This window comes from Mustela erminea, chromosome 1 (genome assembly GCF_009829155.1).
Source record: "Mustela erminea isolate mMusErm1 chromosome 1, mMusErm1.Pri, whole genome shotgun sequence".
Lineage (NCBI taxonomy): Eukaryota > Metazoa > Chordata > Mammalia > Carnivora > Mustelidae > Mustela > Mustela erminea.
In genome coordinates this window covers 9681964-9691580 of record NC_045614.1, presented here as the reverse complement: position 1 = coordinate 9691580, position 9617 = coordinate 9681964, and the positions used below count along the sequence as shown (strand labels likewise).

The following is a 9617-nucleotide window of genomic DNA, read 5'->3' as shown; positions in this document are numbered from 1 at the left end:
ATCACGTGGCATGCTTTGAACAATTGAATATGGCAAAAATGATGGCATGAGTGTTTCAAGTCAAGGCCTCAAGAGGACTTGCAGCTTCTGTTCTTGCTTTCTTACAACTCTTCTGCCACTGTGTAAATGCTGGGCTAGTCTCCTAGGGGATAAGATACCACATGGAGCAGAGATGAGTTTTCCCAGCTAAGAACCCAACCACTAGACATGTCAACCACTAGACATAAATGAGAACATAATAGATCACCTAGTCCCAGCCAAACTACCAGCAGACTATAGAGATCAGCTGACCTGGCCACAATCAGATGAACCACTGAGTTAACCTAAAAAATTGGGACAAATAATACATTTTTAAATTGTTCTAAATCACTAATTATGGGATAGTTTGTTACACAGCAAAAGCTAGCTGATACATGGACATGGAGGGAGACCATTCTTGTCTATGCTCTGCATGTTGAATGTGATGTCTGACTTGCTTTGGCCAATGACAAATGAGCAGAAGTGGTAGGAGTCATTTCTACGAGGAAGATTTTAAGAGCCAGGGCACAATTCTCCATCTTCCTCTTCATTGCCATGGTGACCAACAGTGTTCTAGAGGGTGGGAACTTCAACAGTCTGGGACCTTGAATGACAATGATGTGGAGCAGAATATGCCATGCAGGGTATTTCACATGAGTGCAAATGCACTTCTACCATTTTGGCCACTGAGATTCTGGAGATATTTGTTATCATGGAATCACCTGCCCTATACTGATTAATACATCTCAGTCCAAAAGCCTGAGATGTCCTTCTCTGTTCCAGATGTGTGGCAATTTGCACAGATCCTGGGCCTGGAGGGAGCTTTACACCATCTTCTCTTTCCTCTTAGAAATTACACGTTCTTCATTTCTATCCTCCCTCAGAAATAAACTTAATCTTCTCTCAGCAAAACCCTTCTGCCTTTCCTCAAGGAGGAAGGAGAGGAAACTTTTTTCGTTATTTAAAGAGATGTAGAACAAAGGAAGGTATTCATTCATTGCTCACTCGCTTGTTCATTTGACAAACATTTTAGAGGAGCTGGTTTTACTCATTCATTTACCCACTCCTGTATTCATTCAGTAAATCCTTATTGAGCACCTACTATGTGATAGCACCTACTATGTGCTACAAACAATTGTGGGTGCTGGAAGTGCAGCTGTGTATGAAACAAAGCTCCTGTCCTCACGGAGCTTCCGTTCTGCTCAGGGGGTACTAAGCATAAACAGATAGCTATATAGTCTAATATCAAGGAGTGAAAGATGCACAAAAGAAAGGACAACAGAGGGAAGCAGGGTAAGGAGGTAGAGAGTGACTGGGGCTGTTTTTCAGATAAGGTCAATAGAAATGTCTTCTCTGAATGGGTAACGTTTCAGCAGAGGCCTGGACAAAGTGATGAAGTAAGCTGGAGAACTAGCCAAGGGAAGGGAATTCCAGGCAGAGGGAACAGCAGTATGAAGACCCTGAGGCCTCGTTTTGTTACTGCAAGTTCAGTGGGGAGAGAAGAGAGAAGTATATTTAGTGAACATCTCCCATCTCCTGGAGACGTTATTGTGTGAGCTCACCACACTTCAAATCATGGTGGCATTGTGCTGAGTGTTCACCAAAATCCACATGTCCTGGCCACCCTTGCTGTCGGGAGCAGCCAGTCCAGTGAGAGCTAAGTGTGGAGCACTTTATGTACTCCTACTGGACCAGCCACCCTCTGTCCTTCCAATTCCTCGATTGGATCAGCCTGTCCCGCTGCCTTCTGAAATGTTTCTCTTCGGGCATCATTTTTGTGAGCAGAATTAGAAAATTAAGTGGAATGGTGGAGAAGGTGTCCAGACTTCAGCTACTGGGCTGACTTCATTCCCTTTTTACTTTGAATTCAGTCTGATTCTGCTTACAACTCACAAGCTGTGTGCTCCCTCCCTGGGTCAGTGACTCAGTGGATTGTCAACAATTATGTTGCTTTATAAATAAGTCAAAGCTCTGTAGTTTAAAGCAATGGTTATAGATCCCCGTGCACCTGTGAGTCAGCCGGAGTTGGCTAATCTGAAAAAGACTCAGCTGGATGACTCTGCTCCATGTGTCTCTCATCCTCCTCCCGGGGCATTTGCTGTCACAGCAAGAATAGAGGTGCTAAAGGGCAGGTGGGAGTCCTTGAGGCCTCTTAAGACCCAGGCTTGCAACTGGTTCATTGCTGCCTCTGCCCACGTGCCATTGATCGAAGCAAGTCCAAAGCCAAGGGTTGGGAAGGTACGCACCACCCACAGTGAGAACATGGCAAAGATAGGGATACAGTGGGGAGTGAATAATTGGGGTCAATTGTTCAATCCATTCAAGATCACAACTCTTGCAAAAGACACAAGAGTTTTAAACGACGGTTGACTCAGGATGGTCTCATTTGCCTAAGGGAAAAAGCAAAACTTTTTGACATTTTCAAAGGACTTCAAAGGAAACCAGAATGGTTATTTATGTTCATCATGACGTGACTCATACAAGTTGTGTGATTTTAAAAATAGGAAAATTCAATGCTAATTACACAGACTTATGGCTTCCGGCATAACAATAATAATATCTTACATTGCACAGCATTTTAGAGTACACAATGCACTTAAATATTGGATGTCTCAGTATACACTCAAAACAACTCCCTCAAGTATTATTATCCTAGTTTTGAACAGGAGGCAATGGAATCTTCCGTGACTTGCCCAAGGCCACACAGCTTACCAGTGGCAGTTACCAATGCTTACCAGTGGCATTTCCAATACTGGAATTGAGAAAAACAATCGATATGTGGCAGAAGCTAAGGAATTTCCATATCAGAGGTCAGCAAACTACAGCCCAGGGCCCAAATTCAGTCTGTAACCCGTCTTTAAAATAAAGTTTTATTAGTACACAGCCTTGCCCATTTATTTACACATTGTGGTACTTCTATAGGCCAAATCGTGTGTATGTCACAGGGATCAAAGGACTGACAAAACCAAACATGTTTATCTCGTCCTTTATAGAGAAAGTGACATACACAATCTTGACATACACAATCTCACTTCTTTTTTTTTTTTTTTTAAGTATTTATTTATTTATTTATTTGACAGAGAGAGCGAGATCACAAGTAGGCAGAGAGGCAGGCAGAGAGAGAGAGGAGGAAGCAGGCTTCCCACCGAGCAGAGAGCCTGACAGGGGGCTTGATCCCAGGACCCTGAGATCACGACCTGAGCCGCGGGCAGAGGCTTTAACCCACTGAGCCACCCAGGCACCCCTACAGTCTCACTTCTTAACTTAATGTTTTAATCTGTACTCACATGTTGCAAAATCCCCTAAATATAAAAACGTAAGCCGAGAAAGCCACCTCCGTCCCTGTCCTCTCGGGCAGGGTCCCCACCCCCATGAGAGCCCCTGTGATTAGTCCTCAGGTGTCTTTCCAGAGATGGATTTAGAAGCCAAAATTCTTCCCACTTTTCAACAGGATTTCACATAATTCTCACAAAATCCCCAGAAGGTGAGACAGATTAGCCCCCTTTTACTGACGAGGAGACTGAGGCTTGTCTGGGGGTGGTGGGCTGGCAAGATGGCATGGGGGCTGTTTGCTGTCCCAGACCACAGGACCCCACGGCCTGTGATTCCCCTTTGCAGGCCAGGGGCTCACCTGAACTGGGGGTCGCACTCACTTGCAGGGGAGCCCCCCGCCTCCTTCAGTTGGTCCGGACCAGGTCCCAGGGCTGCTTTCTCCCTATTCTACCCCACCCCTTCTCTTTAAAAGTGAAAATATCAGGCATACACACGGCAGGGAGAAGACAATGAAAAATACAGTGGGCTTCCTGTCCCCATCAGCATCTTCCTCAGCATCGCTCTGCTTTTTGTGTTTCTCTTTCCCTCCCCTTTTTGGTGGAGTTTTTTTTTTTTTTTTTTGAAATTCCTATCACAGCAAATTAACCATTTTAAAGCAAACAAGCCTGCAGAGGTTAGGACACTGATAGCCATGCCACCACCGCCCCTGTCTAGTTTCAGAGCAAAAGAGATCTTGTGTCCATGACAGTCACTCCCCATCCCCCCCTCCCCCAACCAGAAATTCACTTACCACCTCCATGGGTTTGCCTGTTCTGGCTGTTTCATATAAATGGGATCATATACCAGGTGACCTTTTGGTGTCTGGCTTCTCTCACAACATCCCATTTTCAAGGTTCATCTGTATTCTAGCGTGAGTCAGCCCTTCAATCTTTTTTTTTTTTTTTTTACAGCTGAATAATATTCCGTTTGTATGGATATACCATATTGTCTTCATCCATTTGTCCCTTGATGGATGTTCTGGTGGTTTCCTGGAAACATCTTCTTCTCTCACCCATAAATACTTCAATATGAATCTCTAACCAGTAAGGATCTAAAAAAACCAACACAATGAAAATACCATCAACAGATTTTGAAAAATGAACACTGTTTCCTTAGGATTCCAGAACACCCAGCCTGAGTTCCATTTTCCGTCTAAACCACGCCACTTTCTTAGATATAGATGGTGATCATTTCACGGTGTGTACAAATATCGAATCATTAGGTTGCCCACCTGAAACTGATAAAATGTTCTGCGTCAATTAGACCTCAATTAAAAAAAAAAAAAAAGCAACAACAGTGCTTTCCCCAGTAAGATAGATATCCCTACTTCGGAAAAATATGGGGTCTCTCTGTGCCCCCAGAAGCCTCTTAGAGGAAAAACATTACCCTCTCTAAGAGGGCCCCTTTAAACAGAATCACAGGAGGGTCGGCTCAGTTATAAGTCCTTGCCTGTGGCAGGAAACCCCGGAACTTGCAATCAATTGCCTTTTTTTTTTTTTTTTTTTTTGCTTGGAAGTGCTGTTTTCCTTTTTTTCTGCTTTTCTGTTTAAATAATACAGCCCCTCGGGCTAAGGAGAGGTGGGGGGTGGGTAAGGGAAAGCTGTTTGGAGAATGAACAGAAAGGACTCCGGGAGGGGGTTAGCAGCTGTCTGCTAATGATTGTTTTTTTCGTACGAGCATCAATAATTTAGGTTGCGATTGGCGGAGGGGAGACAGTTAAATTCTAAGCGTGATTCCACAGACTGCTGCTCACGCGTGTTCTACACGCCCCCTCCGCAGACCCCCCGAGTGGAAGAGAGAGAGCCCTCATGTTACCATCTTTCCTCTGCTCCTTAAGAGAAGCCCATCCGAAGGGAGGGGGGGCTGGAGAATAAACAGCATCCTTCTAGGAACTAGGGTCCTGCCCCGTGCTTGCTGGGAGGTCGCCGTGCGGTGCTCAGGGGCTCAGAGAAAACAGCAGCAAATTCATTTTCCCCTGAGGAGCAATGGGGGGACACGTCTTTGGTTGGATCCACCTCCCCGAGCTGGGTCCCGGCGGAGCACTTCGCTGGAAATGATCAGTTGCTGCTGAGCTGTCGGTCCTCCCCACCCCTCCTCCCAGAATCAGGGAAACCTCCTCCTCCTCTTTTTCCCCCTGGCAGCTGGCACAGCAGCCCCACTTGGCGCTTGCCTTTGTGGGGAGCCCTCAGCTCAGAACACGGCTGCTCCTGGCGTCCCCCCTTCTTTCTCTTCTTCTCCTTTCCATTGGATGGGCAATGGGTGCGTGGGCTTCGGCCGGCTCGGCTCTCCAGGCGTTGGCAAGGTGGGACCCTCAGGACAGCTGGAGGACCCGCTGCGCTGTCCACTAGCCTTGCCGCGGGAGGAGCCCCGGAGCTCATGAGATACAGGTGAGTGAGTGGGGGCTTCCAGGGCTGGGGACGCCGGGGCTGGGTCCTTCGGGAGAATCTAGTTCTTACTTCCTTGCTGCAACATTACCTCCACCTGCAAAGGTGGAAACGCGATGACCTCCCTCATCCCCTTCCTGAGAATAGTATTTGGGGGTGGGGTGGGGTGGGGAGAGAGCGTTTATTTCCAGATTTTACTTGTTTCTGTCTCAAAAACAGCTTCCCCTTTCTGAACAGTTTCTCTGCGCAGGAAGTAGGGGGCAGACCCCTCGTCTCCAGTGAGTACTGGTTTCTTAAAAATCCAGTCTCTTTGAACCGCTCTTAGCCACCTTGCCGCGCCTCTGTCTTTGCCACTTGCCCTGGGCTTGTGCTCTTTCCCCAGTGATTAGTTTCTGATCGAAGCCAAATTGTACTTTTTGTGTGTCCTCCGCTCTCATCCCGCCTTCACTCAAGTCTACATGAGCGGCTCTCTGCTTTGAGATCCAAGCAGGCTCTACAAGGGACGGGGCTCGGGATCATGCGCGCCTCCCCTCCCCCATCGCTTCTGCCTTTGGCGGGGGGGGGGGGGGGTCCCTCCAAGCAAAAGTTGCCTCCGCCTGGTGTGGCCCGGCCTTGTTTTCTGTGCTCAAGTTTGCGTGAATGCGTTGGAAAACGGGAGATGGCAGATGGAGTTTAGGCTGTTGAGAATAATTACATCGTCTTAGCAAACCGCTTGCTCCGCTTAATATTTAATATTCTCCCCTCCCTTGCGCCAAATGACAAGCAGCGACAGCGCTTGTCACCCCTCTAGGCCAATCCCTCCCTTTTATTTTGGACACACTTGACTCTCGGGGTGGTTTTTGTTCCTTCAGGAGTGAGAGAGACTGGCAGCGGGATCCTTCTCTCTTCCCTCTTGCTCTAGCGGCCGGACAGCGACAGCCTTGCAGGACACGTGCCCAGGCGGAGACCGCAAGGGGCTGGAGGGGGGAGGCTGGCGGCTAGGTTCCTCCTGGGTTCTCGGGGGCTCCTGCTTGGGAGGCCTGGGAGACTGAGCCTCGAGAAGGAACCTGAATAGATTGTAAACAGGAGGAATGAGCACCTTTCCGGAGGCGGCAGCCTCGCTAGGGCTGAACCAACAGGAAGGGGAGCCCCCGCTGGCGCCCCCTCACTCTTTAGCTGTGAGCCAGGGTCCTGGGGATGGCTTCCACCGGTCGCTTTTCCTGTTCAGAGTTCAGGACTTCAGACCATCCTTGCCATTTCCCACGCAGACTCTTCCAGGGACAGTCTTGGGCCCCTGGCGGGGTGGGGGCGGGGGTGGGGGTGGGGGAGGGTGTTAGGATGGGGAATGAATGGAGGCCAGGGGTCTGTATTGGCTGCTGGTCCCTCCTGTCCTACTTGGTCTCTAGGCCCTAGGATACCCCAAACCTAGGCTGCAGGAAGCCCCCACAACTCCAAACATCTTGAGTAGCTGGGTTTATCCCTGTTGGTATGTTTTTCCTCCAGAGATTTGCAGAAAGGCCTACAGATGTCCCTTAGGGCTAAATGCCATCCTACCTCTTGGAGGGTTTAATAAGTGAGATTTAACTCTGTTCTGCTGTGTGTCTACCGCCTTCTCCCCCCCCCCCCCCCATAAACAGAAAGATCAAGACCAAGATTCCAGAGACAAAGGGTGGATTTGACATTGAACAAAGTACTGGGCAAATGACCCACAAAGTAATGCCCAGGGCAGCTCTGGGACGTCAGAAACTCTGGCCAAGGGTTTTACTTATTTATTTTATGATTCTTTTTGAAATGTTAGCTTACAAGACCAGAGGGCCCTAATGACCTGGGGCAAGAGAGGGGAAATTCTGTTCTAGGATCTTTCAACCCTCTCTGTCTCCACTGTGACAGGCAAGGACTCTTGGGTTGTTCTACCCCCTCTGGCAAGGCTAACTAAGCCTGTCTGAAGGAGGAGGCTGACTGACTTCGCTGCTCATCAGAATCCCCAGACCTTCCCTCTGAAAGAGCCAGCAGCACCCTAGAGGAATGCAGAGTCTTAGGTCCCACACAGCCCTGCCGATTGCAGAGCTGGTAGGAGCATCACAGGACCCTCAGTGTGTCACTGTTCTTGGCTGACCACCGGGTGAATCCTGGTGCCCTCCTCCTAGAGTTCCTGGAAGGCCTGGCTAGCTGACTTTTTTTTTTTTAAAGATTTTATTTATTTATTTGACAGAGAGAGAGATCACAAGCAGGCAGAGAGGCAGGCAGAGAGAGAGGGGGAGGCAGGCCCACCGCTGAGCAGAGAGCCCGACGCGGGGCTCGATCCCAGGACCCTGAGATCATGACCTGAGCGGAAGGCAGAGGCTTAACCCACTGAGCCACCCAGGCGCCCCTTGGCTACTTTTTTAATAAGCAAATTTTTTCTTTTTAAATTCACTTTTAAAATTTGTTTCTTTAAAAAAAAACTTATTTTTATTATTTATTTATTTAAAAAAAAAAGATTTTATTCACTTGACAGAGAACACAGGCAGGGGGAGTGGCCGGCAGAGGGAGAGGGACCTTGATGGTGGGGCTCGATCCCAGGACCCTGGGATCATGACTTGAGCGAAAGGCAGCCCCTTAACTGACGGAGCCACCCAGGCGCCCCTGTTTCTTTTTTTCAAAATGAAAAAAAAAGTTACATTATTTTAGAAAGAGGACATGTCACTGGATGTAGTTACGGTGAGTTTTAAAAGAAAGGCCAAGGACGTTAGGCTTTTGATAAATTGGCTACTTTTAAAGTACTCTCCAGAACGAGGGCGTATGTCCAATTTCTTCTTTTCTTTTTAAATTATAAAATACAGGGGCGCCTGAGTGGCTCATTGGGTTAAAGCCTCTGCCTTTGGTTCAGGTCATGATACCAGGGTCCTGGGATCGAGCCCCACATCCGGCTCTCTGCTCTTCAGAGAGCCTGCTTCCTCCTCTTTCTCTCTCTGCCTGCCTCTCTGCCTACTTGTGATCTCTGTCTGTCAAATAAATAAATAAAATCTTTAAAAATAATTATACACATAATGCACAATTTACCATTTTAAAGTGCATAATTTGGGGGGAAGATTTATTTTTTAAAGTAATCTCTACATCCGACGTGGGTCTCGAACTCACAAGCCCAGGATCAAGAGTTGCATGCTCCCGCTGAGCTAGCCCGGCGCCCCTTAAGGTGTATACTTTAATGGGATTTAGTACATTCACAATATTGTGCAACCGTTCCCTCTCTCTTGTTCCAGAATATTTCCATCACCCTGAAGGGGAGTTTCCTATTGATGAAGCAGGCACTCTGCCTTCCCCCTCCCTGGCAACCGCCAATCTGTGTTCTGTCTCCGTGGGTCTCCCTATTCTCCATATTTCCTATAAATGGAATCATACAGGGGCACACAGTCATTGGAGTGCATGACTTTGCATCTTGAGGTTGTGAGTTCGAGCCCCATATCGGGTGTAGCGATTACTTAAAAATAAGATCTTAAAAAATAGTAAATGGCATTATAAAATGGACTTTCTTTCACTTCTAATTTGTTTTTTTTGTAGTTCACATTTCCCTCTTTCCTGCCTTTCACACGATCCACCTACCCCTGCCCTGAATCGTGCAGGTCCGATAGGAGGTACAGAACCGCATCACTGGACCTACTAATCGCATGTTCATTAGTTACTACGAACAAAGTGGAGGGGGGCGCAGTCTTCAAACGTTTTTTTAAGACTGGGTGCGAGGGCTAACCATCTTTTTCTAAAGTGGCTCCAACTTTTGTATCCAGTTCTGTCTCTCCAGCAAATATCACCACTGAAGTTTCTTGCAGCCTTAAAGGGTGATAGTTCTAGATGATTTTGAGAGTTTTAAGATCCCAGGGCACATGTTAGCTGAATCATGGTGGCGTCCAGTGAGCATTCAGTAAATATTTGTTGAGAGAAAAAAGC

General features: G+C 47.6%; 1 protein-coding gene across 18 annotated transcripts in view; it reads left to right on the top strand.

Annotated features, from left to right (window-relative positions):
- The first annotated feature begins 5153 nt into the window (after positions 1 to 5153).
- The window catches only part of CACNA1A (calcium voltage-gated channel subunit alpha1 A), a 286232-nt gene continuing 281768 nt past the window's right edge, over positions 5154 to 9617 (top strand). For 10 of the 18 annotated variants that reach the window (XM_032312798.1, XM_032312787.1, XM_032312923.1 and 7 more), the window contains exon 1: positions 5154 to 5717. The gene's annotated coding sequence lies outside the window, so the exon portion shown is untranslated. The remainder of the gene's footprint in view (positions 5718 to 9617) is intronic. The other 8 variants (XM_032312891.1, XM_032312880.1, XM_032312850.1 and 5 more) reach the window with 1 other exon arrangement.